General features: G+C 30.2%; 1 long non-coding RNA gene across 2 annotated transcripts; it reads left to right on the top strand.

Moving 5' to 3' along the window:
* The first annotated feature begins 7,492 nt into the window (after positions 1-7,492).
* On the top strand, positions 7,493-11,937 carry LOC145814180 (uncharacterized). 2 transcript variants are annotated; one of them, XR_014357515.1, is made up of 3 exons: positions 7,493-7,833; positions 9,631-9,693; positions 11,601-11,937. It is a non-coding gene; the product is annotated as an uncharacterized LOC145814180 (long non-coding RNA). The 2 variants fall into 2 exon arrangements; XR_014357514.1 differs by having other exon boundaries at positions 7,494-7,833; positions 9,631-9,680.
* The last annotated feature ends 4,638 nt before the right edge of the window (positions 11,938-16,575 follow it).

Genomic DNA, 16,575 nt, shown 5'->3' with positions numbered 1-16,575 from the left:
TGGCATTTGCAGTAGTGGTGAATGTGGTAGAGGAGATGGGTGATGAGAGAGAGGGATACGTGTGAGACAAATAGAGAAGAGAGATAGAGATAAAGATAGAGATAGAAAGAGAGAGAGAGAGAGACAGAGATAGAGAGAGAAAAAGAGAGACAGAGTGATGAGTGTGTGTGTGTGAGAGAGAGAGAGAGAGAGAGAAAGAGAGAGTGGTCGCTAAAAGTGCATTTTCTTGTAGTGGATTGATAAATTAAACTTTAATTATTTAAAATCAAAAAATTAGAAATTTTAGTTTGAGATATTGAAACACCTACAAGACCTGTGGTTAAAAACCCCATTTTACTTATATAATATATATAGATAGATTTAATAAGAATTTATATTCGTTTTAGATATTTTTTTAATATATAAATTTTTTTTTAAATTTTTTTTATAAAAATAATTTAACAATCCCATCAATAACCATAATATATGGAAGAAGTTGAAAAGGGTATAGGAGTAGGTAAGAGAGAAGTAAAAAAGGCTTGTGGGTTGGGAGAAGTCAATAAATGCTGAATTTTTTTTTTTAAAATAAAAAATTTAGAAAATTAAGATTGGGATATTGAAACTCCCACAAGGCATGTGAGTTAGAAACCATTTTTTCCTTATATAATATATAGATAGATAGATAGATAGATAGATAGATAGATAGATAGATTTAATAAGCATTTATGTTTGTTTTAGATATTTTTTTAATATACAAATTATTTTTTAAAAGATTTTTTTATAAAAATATTTTAACAATCTCATCACTAGCCATAGTGTATGGGAGAAGTTGAAGGGTGTAGGAGTAAATATGGGAGAAGTCAAAAAGTGGGTTGAGAGAAGTCAATAAATGTTGAGTTTTTTTTTTTAAATCAAAAATTTAGAAAATTAAGATTGGGATATTGGAGCTCCCACAAGGCTTGTAAGTTAAAAACCCCCCATTTTCCTTATATAATAGATAGATAGATAGATAGATAGATAGATAGATAGATATAGATAGATAGATAGATAGATAGATATAGATATGGCACATACCACTTATATGACACAAGGACTAAAGTATCGGGACAACTGATGCAATTTTCCCTCATCTAAATTAAAGGGATTTAAAAAGTATAAAAAAAAAGAAACAAAATTATAATATTAAAAAATGTTCACTAAAAAAATATTGATTAAAAATTACAAATTAATTATTGAAAACTCCATACTAAACAAGGTAATGTTTTCTATTAATTTTTAAAATAAAAAATTTATTATTAATTTTTCCTCTGTTTTTTTTTTCTCACAAAAAAATAGCTTCATTAATTATCTTTCTTTTTTTTTGTGGAGAGGGGTTTTGACCTGCGATTTTTCTAAAATAGGTGTTCTAGACAGAAAGGATAGAGTTGGTTCAAACAATAAGAAACAGTGCTTATGCAAGAGGCACCTTCACTATGAGAAAGAATAGTCGCTTTTGCATAGGGTGCCTTCTTGGATAATAACTTAAATACTGGCATGCATGAAGGGCTTAAGTGTGAGACATATGAGAGGGGCTTTAGTGCGAAAATAGAAGAAATGGTTTACAGAGTGTCTTCTTGTTTCACGACTTCAATACTTGTGAGAGAGGAGTAGGCTCAACTGCGAAACAGAAATGAGGGTTTGTAGGAAGTGTCTTCTTGGGTCACGACTTGAGTGTCCGTGCACATGAAAATGAGTGATTAGGGTCAGAGTGTGTCTCTTGGGGTCACGGTTTCAGTGCTCCGAAACCCAAAACCATAGCATATTAATAAAGAGAAATAATTAATGATAAAATATTTTTATCTCCTTAAATACAAGAACAGAGAATTTATTATTGGTAACGAAATATTATTGTCTTCCACAACATAACCTTATGAGACGAAAAATATATTGGTTGTGCAATCAATCAGAATTTATTAGTGACGAAATATTTTCATCTCCCACAACTTATTCTTCCAAGACAAAAATATATTTGTCGCCCATTTAATAGAAAGATGAAACGGCATCGTTTGCATGATGGAGTGTTTTATTGGTGACGAAAATGTTCGTCTCCAATGAGCTAAAATAATTCGCGCCAATGCAAATGAAATTGGCGCCTAAATTTTGCAGACGAATTTTTTTTTCGTCTCCTATACGTTTGAAAAAAATTAAAAATGACAAAATTAATATTTTGTCATTTTTGGGTTAAATTTTAAGACAAAAAAAATTTCGTCACCAAATTTTGTCACAATAGCCTAGATTTCTTGTATTTTGTTTCCTTGTTTAATTATTATTTTTATTTTTTCTTTTTGTGGAGAGGGGTTTACTGAGAAAGAATAGTAGCTTTGCACAAAATGTCTTCTTGGATAATAATGTTTGCATGCACAAACGGCTTAAATGTGAGAGAGAATAGAGGAGCTTCAGTGCGAAATAGAAGAGATGGTTTATAGAGATTGTTTTCTTGAGTCACAGCTTCAATACTTGTGAGAGAGGAGACTCAAGTGCGAGAGAGAAATGAGGGTTTGTAGAGGGTGTCTTTTCGAGTCACGACTTTAGTATTTGTGTGTGTGTGAAAGTAAGTGATTAAGGTGAGAGTGTCTCTTAGTTTCTAACGACATTTAATAAAGAGAAATAATTAGTAATAAAATATTTTTGTCTCAAACTCATATGTTCGTTGCCTAATCAACAAAAATACAAAAACAACGTTGCGTGGGCATGGAGAATTTATTAGTGATGAAATATTTTCGTCTCCTTCAACTTAACCTTACGAGATGAAAATATATTCGTCGCGCAATCAATCAAAATGCAATACGACACATGGAGAATTTATTAGTGACAAAATATTTTCATCACCCAAAACATATCCTTCTGAGACAAAAATATATTTGTCGCCTAATTAACAGAAAGATAAAACGAGCATGAAGAGTGTATTGGTGACCAAATATTTTCGTCTCCAATAACTTATCCTTCCCAGATAAAAAATATGTTTGTCACCAAATAAATAAGAAAATGAAACGACATCGTCTAATAAGTTTAGAATTTGTTGGTGACGAATTCCTTTTGTCGCAAAAAACTTTAAATTTTGTGATAAAAATGTTCGTCTCCAATGAGCTAAAATAATTGGCGCCAGCAAGAAAAAAAAATTGGTGCCTCTTTTTTTTTTTTGATGAATTTATTTTTTCGTCTCCTATAGTTTTGAGAAGAATTAAAAGAAATGACAAAAGTAATATTTGGTCATGTTTGGGTTACGTTCTAAAACGAAAATAAATTTTATCACCAAATTTTAAAAATTAATTATTGAAAACTCCACACTAAACAAGGTAATATTTTCTATTAACTTTGAAAATTACAAATTTTTTATTATTTGTTTCTCTGTATTTTTTCTCACACAAAAAAAAATAGCTAAATTAATTATCTTCTTCTTTTTTTCCTTTTTTTCTTTTTTTGTGGAGAGAGGTTTTGACCTTCGATTTTTCTGAAATGGGCGTTCTAGACGGAAAGGGTAGAGTTGGTTCAGACAATGAGAAAAACTGCTTGCGTGTAAGAGGGGCCTTCACTTTGAGAAAGAATAGTGGGTTTGCATAGGGTGCCTTCTTGGATAATAGCTTCAATGCTGGCATGCACGAAGGGCTTAAGTGTGAGACAGAAGAGAGGGCTTTAGCACGAAATAGAAGAAATGGTTTACAGAGTGTCTTCTTGAGTCACGACTTCAATACTTATGAGAGAGAAGTAGACTCCAGTGCGAGAGAGAAATGAGGGTTTGTAGAAAGTGTCTTCTTGGGTCCCGACTTCAAGGTCCGTGTACATGAAAATGAGTGATAAGCGTCAGAGTGTATCTCTTGGGGTCACAGTTTCAATGCTTCGAAACACAAAACAACGACATTTTAATAAAGAGAAATAATTAGTGATAAAATATTTTTGTATCCTTAAATACCAAAACAAATAATTTATTATTGGTAATGAATTTTTTTTGTCTTCCACAGCTTAACCTTATGAGACGAAAAATATATTCGTCACGCAATCAATTAGAATTTATTAGTGACGAAATATTTTCGTCTCCCACAACTTATTCTTCTGAGACAAAATATATTTGTCGCCTATTTAATAGAAAGATGAAATGACATTGTCTACATGATGGAGTGTTTATTGGTGATGAAATATTTTCGTCTTCCATAACTTATCATTCCCAGACAAAAATATATTTGTCGCCTAATAAATGGAAATATGCAACGACATCGTTTAATAGGTATGGAATTTATTGGCGACGAATTACGTTCGTCACAAAAAAAAATCATATTTTGTGACAAAAATGTTCGTCTCCAATGAGCTAAAATAATTCGCGCCAATGCAAATGAAATTGGCGCCTCATTTTTGCAGACGAAATTTTGTTTTCGTCTCCTATACTTTTGAGAAAAATTAAAACAAACGACAAAATTAATATTTCGTCATCTTTGGGTTAAATTTTAAGACCAAAAACAAAATCATCACCAAATTTTGTCACAACAGCCTAAATTTCTTGTAGTGTTATAAGGGCTTACTTTTTTTTAAGAGAGCTCATGTATTTTTTAATTACATATAAAGTTTTACATAAATTAAACATAATTTAAATTATACCAACTTTACCTATTTTATATGAACTCTATTTCACAAATATTTGATTTCCATATTTTTCATGGTATATTCACGAACTCAATACCAATTTTATGTCTCACGTTTTTCTTCTTAATTCTTTCAAGGTATCAGAGTTCTTTTTTAATGCTAAATTGTCATCATTTTTTTTCTTATTTTTTTGTGTATTATTCTATATTCAATACCAATTCTATATTATTCTATATTATAAATTTGTCGTTTAAATTTTATAGTGATTCTATATATGAAATTATATTTCATTTCCTATATTATTTTGTATAATCACAACTCACATGAGGAAAAACCTATATAACAATGATACTCTCGAAGAATATCTAAATTTTGGATTTACTGCTTGAATTACTTATCAATTATTGAACAGTAAGTTCTTTTATATTTTGACATCATATTACAAATGATTAATCACTTCACACACTAAGATGTATCTATCATTTGAATGTTTTCATTATTTCTTCTTTTTGGGTTTAAATATTATTATGTGATTTTTTCTTGGTTAGTCGTTGTTGAATTTTTTTATATAGTTGATATTTTAATTTAATTAACAGTATTTATTTTACAATCTTATAATTTAATATATATATATATATATATCATATAAAATCATTATATGATAATTTAACTACAACATATTTATATTTAATTTTTTAATAAATTTTATATAATTTCTATTTCTACATATTTTTATTTTTCAAACGAATATAAAAGAAAATTAAGTAGTTAGAATTACTTTTAATTTTATGTTATGTTATTAATTCTTCTTCTAATTTAACTATTATTTTATTAAAATGAGTATTTATTTTACTATTTTATAATTTATATATCATACAAAATTATTATATGATAATTACACTTTTATAATACGATCGAACAAAAATTATCAAAATACACAAATAATTTAACTAAAATTAATATATATATATATATATATAAGTATTCAACTAACAATTTTATAGAATGATAATGCTAATATTATCAAAATAAATAATTAAAATCTTACTTTAATTGTTCTTTTATAACACACATTATACCATCAAATATTTTTTGTAAAAAAATAACACATGCATTACACGAGTCAAATGTTAGTTGCTACAAATACAAGCTATCATACAAACAACAAAAAATTAACCTTAGTGAGGATTAAACTTAAGATGTAACTAGCTATAACAAGTTCTTTAATATGAAGCTATAACAAGTTTAATTGTATGGTATGTGAAAAGGTCTTTAATAATGGGAAAATAAATTTAAAAAACCTTTTTTATGTTATTGGAGCTAGGTTTCTTGATGCTTTTTAACCTAGTTTCTTCGGCAGTAAATAAGTTTTTCCAAACATTCTAAATGTAAGCATGACATAATTAAATGGATTTTACTTCTTTTTTCTTCTCAAAAATCCAAAAACCAAACAAGTCCAAAGGGTTTGGGTTAAAATCCAATGAAAATGACACGTGTAAAATTGTAATTCTATCTAATTTTGTATCCTCTTCACAAATCACTAACAGTCCTAAAATATACATCCATTTTACATCCTCAGCTTTGATTTTGCACAACTGTGAAAAACCAAATTTTTGATTGGTCTTTTTGCGTTTATTTTTTTATACTTAAATCACATAAAATAAATAAAATTTCAAAAAGAAAATGGCTTAAAATGTTATTTTCGATTAAATGAAAATTTCTGTAATTTTTTTAAGGGCTATTGGATCAAAAGTCCTCAAAAATTTATTAAAAGAATTAAATAATTTTTTTTTAAAAAATTCACTTAAAAAAACAGAAAATTAAAGATCCATCCATTCAACCTTTTAAGATGTGAACACATGAAGAAAGAGAACTTCATCAACTGCATCATTTTGTTGACCAAAAAAAAAAAGTTAAATTAAATTGACATCCCTCAACATGTAGAAAAATATATTAATTTTTATTATTTTTGTTTTGACCTCTTTTTTAATAAGGTTAAATAAATTAAAATTAACACAAATAGTGTGAAAACCATAAAAATAAGTAAAAAATATATATATTTCAACATGAAAGATTTAACAACATTATTTTTATGTTCATTCGACTAGATAATTACTGCTGAAAAAAAAGTTAAAAGTCACTACAACAAAATGCACCTTTGGCGACTAAAAAAAATTTAGTCGCCAAAAGTTATGGAATTGATGACTAACATTTTTTTTAGTCACCACAAGTAAAATATTTAGCTACTAAATTTTTTTAGTCGGGACATATTCATTATTGGCGACTAAAAAAAAATTAGTCGCTAAAAATGCCAGAATTGGCGACAAAAAAAAACTTAGTTGCTATCTATTGACTTTTGGCTACTAAAATATTTAGTCGCCAAATGGAAAATAAAAAAATTATTTTTTTTTTATCTTTGGCGACTAAAGCTTTAGTTGCCAACAACTTACTTTCAGTGACAAAAACAAAATTCAGTTGCCGTATATTAATTTTTGGCTACTAAAATATTTAGTCGCCGAATGGAAAATAAAAAAATTATTTTTTCTCTTTGGCGACTAAAGTTTTAGTCGTCAAAAACTTACTTTCAGCGACAAAAAAAATTTAGTCGCTGTATATTGATTTTTGGCTACTAAAATATTTAGTCGCCGAATGGAAAATAAAAAAATTATTTTTTATCTTTGGCGACTAAAGTTTTAGTGGCCAAAAACTTACTTTTAGCGACAAAAAATTATTTTAGTCGCCTTTAGCTAACTTTTGCCGACTAAAAGTTTAGTCACCAATTGCAATTAAAATTTTCAAAGAAAGATTTTGAATTTTTGGCGGGCTCCGTAATTAATTAACGACGAACCTATATTTTAGTCGGGAAAGGGATGTTAAATGAATGGCTAAGATCGATCACTTGAAGAACCAATGGATGGAGATTAATACCTCACCCATAAAATATTATGGTAGGTGAAGAGAAGAAAAGAAGATGAAGGGGGCGAAGTCGTCCCGCTGCGTCACCATCCTGTCGCCGCTCCTCCTCACGTTTGCCAGCAACCGGAGCACCTCCTCCTCCTCCTCCGCTATCGCCATCGTGACTGCTGCGATCACCACTGCCACCGCTACCACCTGTGTCGCTGCCCTCTTTTCACACCGCTGCCTCCCCCTCCTCCGCCGATCTTCGCAGATCCACCACCACCGCCGCGAGATCCAGAGGCTTCATCGCTGAGAAGAGACTCCATTGATGCTCCATCTCGTGTATCCTTTCTCTCTTTCTCTCTCTCTCTCTATATATATATATATATGTTTCAGTAGTAGATTTTTTTTTAACAAATTATGCAAAACATGACCCTACCTTACCAATTTATTTAACAAATTCAATGGGCAGTGATGACTCCGGTGTGGTCTGAAAGTTTGGGATTGATTAAAAAAACATAATAAAAGAAAAATTGGAAATGTGTTTTTCAAAGTTCCGATATTTTTCTTTAAAGTTTCTGTTATCTGCATAGAATTTTACCAAGGCATGGATGTTAAGCATCCATAATGATGGGATTGTGTCAATTAAAATAGTGTGAGCGAGTTGTTTGATAGTTATATTGGAAGATGAACTCGATTACACATATCTACCCTTCAATATAAAAATAAACCCTAGTAAGTATTGAAATTAAATTTTAACAATAACTCTCATATTATCATTTTTAAAAATCAGAGAATAACTCTAAACAAATTGTATTTTTAATTTTTAAACATCTCTTAAAAAGCTATTTACTGAAATTAATCTTTTAATAATCAATTACATTCTAAAACATTTTTAAAAGGAAATTTTATCTTTTGGCCCTGTATCACTGTTTGATCATCTGTGTGTAAATGTAATATATATATATAGAGAGAGAGAGAGAGAGGGAATGAGGGGAGGAGGGAGGAGATCAATCTTGATTGGGTTAGGGCTGGTTATGGTATTGGGAATTGCTGTGTACTTGAAGCTTGGTAATTTTATATTGAATTTTGACTTTAACCTCTGTTTCATTTCATTTGTTCTCTTATTGAAGGGTTTTAATGCTTTGGTCTGCCTATTACTACAAATAATGAAGGAAACAGGGTTTGACCTAATATAAACTATGAAATCCTTACATTTCAATTAGGAATCCTTCAATTTCAGCAATTTTGTGTTGTGTTGTGTTCTTGTTAAATTAAGCCAGATAATTTAGACTTTATGACTTCTCAGTGAAAATTGGCTTTTGTTGTGTATCTTCTTCAATTAAGCACCACTACATTGCAGCACAAAATGGATTGTAAAGACATAAGCTGTAAAATACTTCAAAAGCTTTTTGAATTTTTTTTTTTTTTTTGTCTCTATTTTTGTGGATTTGAATCCATGTCATATGGATCATAGAAATAAATGATCAAAATAATGTGGGAACGAACTTAACGGTTCGATCCCATTGAATGTCGGCAACATGAGTGAGATTTCATCTCTTTGGCCATATGGTAATCAATTGTCAGGCACCATTCCTCCCTCCATAGGAAATTGTACCAAATTGGTAGAACTTTACTTGAATGATAATCAATTTGTTGGGAATTTACCGGAGAGTTTGAATAATCTTGAGGAGCTAATGTATCTTGATGTTAGTAATAATAGTCTAGAGGGTACTATTCAATTGGGTTTGGGTAGTTTCAAGCAAATGGACACTTTGGTCTTGTCTTTCAACTATTTTAGCGGTGGTATTCCACCAGGGTTCGGAAATTGTAGTAGCTTAACTCAAGTTGTCCTTTTCAACTCATCATTCACAAGAACATCTATAATTCTGCATGTGTAGCTCCATTTCATATCACTTTATTTATTTGTTTTTGGTGGGTAATAGTCATCTCAATTAGTGATGAACATGTATTTAAATGGTTCCCAATAAATAAAAGTTACAATGGTTCCCAATAGCTCCATTTCAAGTGGGAGAAATATCAAATGTGGGGTGACTGGTGGGTATTCATTGTCATTGTATTTCTTTGTATGAAGATATGATATTAATTATGTTGCCTTCTTGTTTCTTTCTATCATAGTGGATTGGAATTGGGCCCTCACAAAATGATGGTGGGAACTGCTAGTAGTGGTAAGGCTTTAAGGTGTGGATTGTGGGATAGATATGGTATCCAGGTTCTTAATGAGGAAAATATATTGGTGTTGTTTGTATGGTTGTGGGTGTGCATTTATGGCTTTGATTTTGACTCAAATGGTTGCTATATTTGATTGGTTTACATACTCCCCACACTGAAAATTTTGACATTGAAAAGCCTTTTTATAGTTAAAAATTTTGAGTAAAGAAAATGATTTCGCTTGGATTCCAATAGGACAACAATGCATTAAACTTAACCGAAAAAGGGCGTTAACGGGGCGAAAATGCAAATCAGCCTCCGAACGACTGTACGGATGTCACAGCCACCTTCCCCGTCACAAATAGGACCTGTGACAACAGATGGAATGTAATTAGCACACGTAGTTTGGGAGTTAGAGCTGAAAATGCATTAAACTTAGTTGAAAAATGGCGTTTCGGGGGCGAAAATTCAAAACAGCCCCCAAACTATCGTCTGACTCACACGAATAGTTTTCCCATGATAAATAGGACTTGTGAGAACTGATGGAACATAATTCGGACCCGTAGGTAGGGAGTTAGAACCGAATACGCCCTAAACTTAGTCGAAAAAGGGCGTTTCGAGGACGAAAATTTAAAATAGCCCTCGAACCACTGTGTGGCTCACACAGACAGTTCCCCCATGACAAATAGAGCTTGTGACAATTGACGGAACGTAATCCAGACTCGTAGGTTGGGAGTTAGAGCCGAATACGCCCTAAACTTAGTCGAAAAAAGACTTTTTGGTAGCGAAAATTCATAACAACCCCCAAACCATTGTGTGGCTCACACGGACAGTTCCCCTATGACAAATAGGACTTGTGAGAATTGACGGAACGTAATTCTGACCCGTAGGTTGGGAGTTAGAGCCGAATACGCCCTAAACTTAGTTAAAAAAGGGCGTTTCGGGGGCGAAAATTTAAAATAGCCCCCGAACCACCGTATGGCTCACACAGACAGTTCCCCCATGACAAATAGAACTTGTGACAATTGACGAAACGTAATCCGGACTTGTAAGTTGGGAGTTAGAGCCGAATACGCTCTACACTTAGTCGAAAAAGGACTTTCCGGGGGCAAAAATTCATAATAGCCCCGAAACCACCATATGGCTCACACGGACAGTTCCTCCATGAAAAATAGGACTTGTGAGAACTGACGGAACGTAATTGTGACCCGTAGGCTGGGAGTTTGAGTCGAATACGCCCTAAACTTAGTCGAAAAGGGCGTTTCGAGGGCGAAAATTCAATATAGCCCCCGAACCACAGTGTGGCTCACACGGACAGTTCACCCATGATAAATAGAACTTGTGACAACTGACGGAACATAATCCGGACGTGTAGGTTGGGAGTTAGAGCCGAATACGCCCTAAATTTAGTCGAAAAAAGACTTTTCGGGAGCAAAAATCCATAACAGCCCCTATCCACCGTGTGGCTCACACAGACAGTTCCCCCATGACAAATAGGACTTCTGAGAACTAACAGAACGTAATTTGGACCCGTAGGTTGGGAGTTAGAGCCGAATACGCCCTAAACTTACTCGAAAAACAGTTTTTCGGGGGCGAAAATTCATAACACCCCCCGAATACACCTTACACTTAGTCGAAAAACTTGCAACACTTAGTTAAAAAAGCAACAACTTTATTAAAATAACATCTACATATTCTAATAATTGCCTTTATATATTTATAGGACGAAGAAATTACATATTATATTGTTTGTGCAATTGGTTGGAATAGATATTGCATGATACATATATATATTTATATATACTTTCTTTTATTTCCAAGAAGACATTTCTCAATTGTTCTACCTTAAATGCATGCTAGAACATGTTCCATATGGCTGACTGAATTGATATTTTATAACCAATTCTAATGTTTCGTTTTTTTGTTTTTCTTTGTAGATGGCTTTGTTGCGTGGACTTGTGGATAATCCATATTGGTGTATAGAGAAGAATTTTCCCTTTTGTGTAGAGCTAATATAATACTTTTGTTATCCTCAGCTTTTTGTAGTTCATTATTACTTTTGTCGTGGTACATATATCACCTTTTGTTGTGGTACAGATTACGATGGTAATTTGTACCATGCCAAATGGTAATTTCACTTGGTAGTAAATGTATTTTTTTGTATACGGAGGGTTTTGATTTTTGTATGATATATTTTGTATGGAATTATTATTTTAGTTTGGACAATAGTTGATTTGTATGGACTTTGATATTTAATGTTATTTATTTTTGGTATATGGATGCAGATTGTGGAATGATTGATAGTATGTATCATTTTGTTTTTATACGTATTACAGGTTGCATTGTATATAGACAGGTTATGGAGAAATTATAATTTCACGATAAAACATAATATCATGTTTTTGGCAACTAAACAATTAGTAGCTAAAAAGAAATTGGGAAAAGACATTTGGCGACTAAAAGTCTTGTAGCAAAAAAAAAAAAAAGAAAGACATTTGGCGACTAAAAGTTTTGTAGCAAAAAAAAAAGACATTTAACGACTAAAACTTTAGTAGCCAAAAGAAAATCAAACATTTGGTGACTAAAATATTTCGTAACTAAAAACAAAAAACTAAATTATAAACGCACTTTTGCCGACCAAAATTTTAGTAGCAAAAAATGTAGAACTTTAGGCGACCAAATATTTAGTAGCCAAAAGAGGAACTCTTTACCGACTGAACATTTAGTAGCCAAAGATGAGGACTTTCGGTGACTAAATTTTTAGTAGCTAAAATAGAACTATTTGCCGACTAAAATTTTAGTAGCTAAAAAGGTGGAACTTAAGGCGACTAAAAGTTTGGTAGCCGAAAAGGGTCTAATTTAATTTAATTTAATATCCAACCTTTTGGCGACCAAATATTTAGTCGGCAAATGAATACATTCATTTGCCGACTAAAATAATTTTAGCCGCCAATTAACTTTCCCGACTACTTTTCGGCTACTAATTTTGCGACCAAAAAATTTAGTCTCTAAAGCCCTTCGGCGACTAAAAATTGACTTTTGGCGACTAAAAATTTAGTCGGTAAAAGTGAAAATTTTTGTAGTGAGTGTTGTTTAAGGGTATTCAATATAATTGTATTAAAATTGTAAGATTTATTATTACTATATTTTATTTTATTTTTTTAAAATGTGTAATTTACTTAAATAAAAATGGGAGAGTTTCAAAACAGTATGATAAATAAAAAAAAGAGTTAATTATCAAAAAGTCATGTCTACATATTTGGTGGTAGCTTAGGTCCTATCAATAAGTTTTTGAACCAATAAGTCCCCATTTATAAATAAAAAGACGTTTTGCCCTTTAATCCCAAAACAGAGAATGTTCTCAATTTCAAAACTGAGAATGTTCTCAATTTTCAAAACTGAGAATGATTTCAGTATATAATTATCAAAACTAAAAAATTTCGGTTTGGCTTCGGAGAAAAGTATGGGATTGAAAAGAAAGATAATTCTGCGAACCTGACACATTAGATTGTTGAATTGAGTTTTTTTTCATGATTAAAATTGAGAATATTATAAACTGAGAATATTCTCAATTTCAAAAAACTTTTGTAAATTCAATAAAATTTGATAATCTATAACAAAATTTATGAAACTATTCGGTATTACCTATTTAAAAATAAAAAATAAAAAAAAGTTTCAACACCCAAACTGCAGAGAGAGGGATTAGTTTGATGTGATCATCTCCGAGAGAGAGCCCATGCAAGTGAGCCGATGATGATGATCCAGCCTTGAGTGGATTGGGTTGACGGAGTCGAAATCGTTTAAGGAAGAAACGATTACAAGAAAGGGAAGCTGTTATGGCTGTCAGAGAATCTCAGCGACGAGAATCTATGGCCACCAGTGGGAGATTGCAGCGGTGAGGGCTTTGGGGAGATTCCTTTAAAGTCTGATTCATTTCTAGATCTGGTTCGAGATGTCGTGATGTCGAGCTTCAGGCAATATAGTTCGTAGAACCGACGTGTTCTCAGCTAAGAGAGAGAGAGAGAGAGTAAGAGTAAGAGAGAGGGAAAGAAGTACAGCAATGGATGTTTGGCAGCTATGGAGGAGGTCTTGGAAGGATAAATTAGGCTATTAAAAATTAATGGGACTTGAAGGAACAAACGATTTTGTTTAGGACTTAATGGAGTATAAATTCACAAAATGGGACTTCTATGTAAATGCCCCCAAATTTTTTTAAAAAAATATGTGAGATATAATTGATTTTGTGATGGGATGTAACTAAAAGATTATGTGAGAACACTTCCATATTTATGTTAAAAATAAAAAAAATTCTCCCAAATAAATGTAATTCCCGAATAAAGTGTGTTTTTTTTTTTTGAAAAATATTATAGATTCCAAATTTTCTACTAAATGAATAACTAAATGTCTCACATAGGTATAGGTCCATAAAAGTACGGACCCCACTCCCATGTCACGCATTTAGTCATTTATTTGGTATAAAATCTGGTATCCCTAGCATTACTTTTTCTTTTTTTTTTTTCTTTTTTTTGAACACAAAGGGGTGTTTTGAGAAATTAATTAAAAAATGACATTTTCATCTTTTTTACTTTTTTTAAAAATACTTATAAAAAAATAGACAAATAATAAAACTTAAAAAATTAATCTTTAACCAACTTCTCCAAATAGTCTAAAATAAATGGTTGGTTTACTTAGGGATGAGAGAGATTCCACGTCATTGTCAGAAGGTTGCGATTAAGGATTTGCATAATGTCAAAGTCATCCTGCCTTGCAAGTTGCAAGGTGGAGGTGTACTTGCATATCGTTCTCACTGAAGTTGACATTTTAGGTGAAATTTGGCAATCAACAAATAATCTATCTTTGTATTTTTTTATCTTTTTTTAATTAAATTATCTTTTTATTTTTTTGTATATTTTTTCATAAAAAAATAAAAAGTACACTTATTTAGGTCATCTCAAACAACCCCTTAATATCATATCCGATCTTTAGCTAATTTTTTTTACAAAAACACCTTGGACCGCCAGTGGTATAACCTCCACCACCCACATTGTTTTTTGATTGACTCAATTTTTTTTTTTTTTTTAATCTTGCTCTGATCACCCCTACTGGGCATCCCAGCACTCTAGTTTTTTTTATTAAATTTAAAATTTAATAAATTTTTTACTAGGGACATTCATAAATCTTTTTTCATTTATTTATGTTCTATTTCATCTAAATTATTTTTTATATTCAATAAGTTCTATAAGTGATATTATTATCAAAATACCTCTAACAACAATATAATGGAGCACATTAATATTCACATTGACAATGTGAATATTCTATAATGTAAACATTCATATTATCAAATTTATTTTTTTATTTTTATTTTATAAAATTACATATTCAAGTGAGATCTCATTTGATAGATCTCATTAATTAGGTTTCAACAATATAAATTTCATAGAAAAAAAATATATGTACAATGAAAATTATGAATTTTTAAAGTTTAATATATAAAAAAATATATAAAATAGTCCAGATTATTGCATACAAGTGGCTAAGGGTTCAAAAAAAATTTATAAGGGTAAAATTATTTATAAAATATCTTAAATATGGGAATTATAATTTGGTGAATAGGATTTATTGAAATACAAGAATATGTCATGAATTAATTGGGATATAAATACTTGAAAGAGTATTTCCTAATAAATTTTCATTTTTAATAAAAATGAAATTCAATTTATTTATTGAACTCATATCAAATTAAGTTTTCATAAAAGAGTTTATCAAAAGAGGAATAAATCAAATCTTTCATCAAATTTTTATAATTTTTTATTTATTAAATTTGATAAAATTGTTAAAAGATGAAGGATTAAAGATTATTATTATTATTTTTTTCACTTGAATTGGTTAAAGAAGATTTTTGGGATAGGTTAGGTATTTTTAAAAATATTTGATTATCATCATTAGAGTGAACTATATCAAATTAAGTTTTTGATTTAAATTGTTGAACAAATTTGATAATAAAAAAAATATGAAGGGTTAGAGATCCTCTTAGCGAAGAAGTTATTTCATTCACGAGTATGGTTCGGGAGAAAATTATATTGTGCTCTAAGACAAATATAAGGGGTATTTTAATATGAATTTTATTCTCTAAAATAGTGTGATTTATTATTTTTATGTCTCTTTTTAACGGATAAGAGGAAAAGTGTCTTAACATAAGTGGTGTGGAGTAATGTTTCAAATCAATTAAACAACTTCTTATTGTTCAGACATCAAGATTCTTTCAAAAATATATTTTTTTATAATAATCTTATTATGATAATTTAACAATTTATATTTAAATTTAAAGAAAAATTATCTATCTATATATTATATAAGTAAAAGAGAGTTTTTAGTGAGAAGAGCTACGGGAGTTCTAAGTGCCCAATCTAAATTTCTTGATTTTTCAATTTAAAAAAATAATTAATAAATCACATACTAACCAGCTTGCTTGGTTGTGTTTTTTCAAAAACACTTTTGAGAAAATTTTACTTTCTTGTTTTCCGTATTTTTTTGGTTTTATTGAATTTTTTTAACATTTTAAGTAATTTTTTTTACTTTTTAGACATACCTAACATAAATATACCTAAAAAGTAAAAAATTTGTGAAAAAAATCTTTTAAAAATTCACTAAATACCAAAAATACAAAAAAAAAACGAGAATTCAGTACATTTTTTGTATTTTTATGAATTTATTAAAATTTTAAAATATTTTTCACAATTTTTTTACTTTTTAGATACATCTAAGTAAAGTGCATCTAAAAAGATAAAAAAAATGTTTAAAATTTTAAAATTATTCACTAAAAACAAAAAAAACGAAAAACCAAAAAATTGAGTTTTCAAAAAACTCAATCCAAAAAACTCAAACCAAACACTGAACACTTTTCTTTTT

Source organism: Camellia sinensis, unplaced genomic scaffold (genome assembly GCF_055761805.1).
Source record: "Camellia sinensis isolate YWXY unplaced genomic scaffold, ASM5576180v1 Unanchor1, whole genome shotgun sequence".
Taxonomy (NCBI): Eukaryota; Viridiplantae; Streptophyta; class Magnoliopsida; order Ericales; family Theaceae; genus Camellia; species Camellia sinensis.
This window is presented reverse-complemented; position numbering and strand designations above follow the sequence as displayed.